Source organism: Rhinopithecus roxellana, chromosome 3, assembly GCF_007565055.1.
Source record: "Rhinopithecus roxellana isolate Shanxi Qingling chromosome 3, ASM756505v1, whole genome shotgun sequence".
NCBI lineage: Eukaryota > Metazoa > Chordata > Mammalia > Primates > Cercopithecidae > Rhinopithecus > Rhinopithecus roxellana.
Window position 1 is genome coordinate 173,118,568 of NC_044551.1, and position 1,046 is coordinate 173,119,613.

Here is a 1,046-nt window from a genome sequence, read left to right on the forward strand (position 1 = left end):
GGTACATAACGAAATGAAACCGGAAATAAAGATGTTCTTTGAAACCAATGAGAACAAAGATACAACATACCAGAATCTCTAGGACACATTTAAAGCAGTGTGTAGAGGGAAATTTATATCACTAAATGCCCACAAGAGAAAGCAGGAAAGATCTAAAATTGACACTCTAACATCACAATTAAAAGAACTAGAGAGGCAAGAGCAAACACATTCAAAAGCTAGCAGAAGGCAAGAAATAAATAAGATCAGAGCCGAACTGAAGGAGATAGAGACACAAAAAACCCTCAAAAAAATCAATGAATCCTGGAGTTGGTTTTTTGAAAAGATCAACAAAATTGACAGACCGCTAGCAAGGCTAATAAAGAAGAAAAGAGAGAGGAATCAAATAGATGCAATAAAAAATGATAAAGGGGATATCACCACGACCCCATAGAAATACAAACTACCATCAGAGAATACTATAAACGACTCTACGCAAATCAACTAGAAAATCTAGAAGAAATGGATAATTTCCTGGACACTTACACTCTCCCAAGGCTAAACCAGGAAGAAGTTGAATCCCTGAATAGACCAATAGCAGGCTCTGAAATTGAGGCAACAATTAATAGCCTACCCACCAAAAAAAGTCCAGGACCAGATGGATTCACAGCTGAATTCTACCAGAGGTACAAGGAGGAGCTGGTACCATTCCTTCTGAAACTATTCCAAACAATAGAAAAAGAGGGAATCCTCCCTAACTCATTTTAGAGGCCAACATCATCCTGATACCAAAGCCTGGCAGAGACACAACAAAAAAAGAGAATTTTAGACCAATATCCCTGATGAACATTGATGCAAAAATTCTCAATAAAATACTGGCAAACCGGATTCAGCAGCACATCAAAAAGCTTATCCACCATGATCAAGTGGGCTTCATCCCTGGGATGCAAGGCTGGTTCAACATTCGCAAATCAATAAACGTAATCCAGCATATAAACAGAACCAAAGACAAGAACCACATGATTGTCTCAATAGATGCAGAAAAGGCTTTTGACAAAATTCAACAG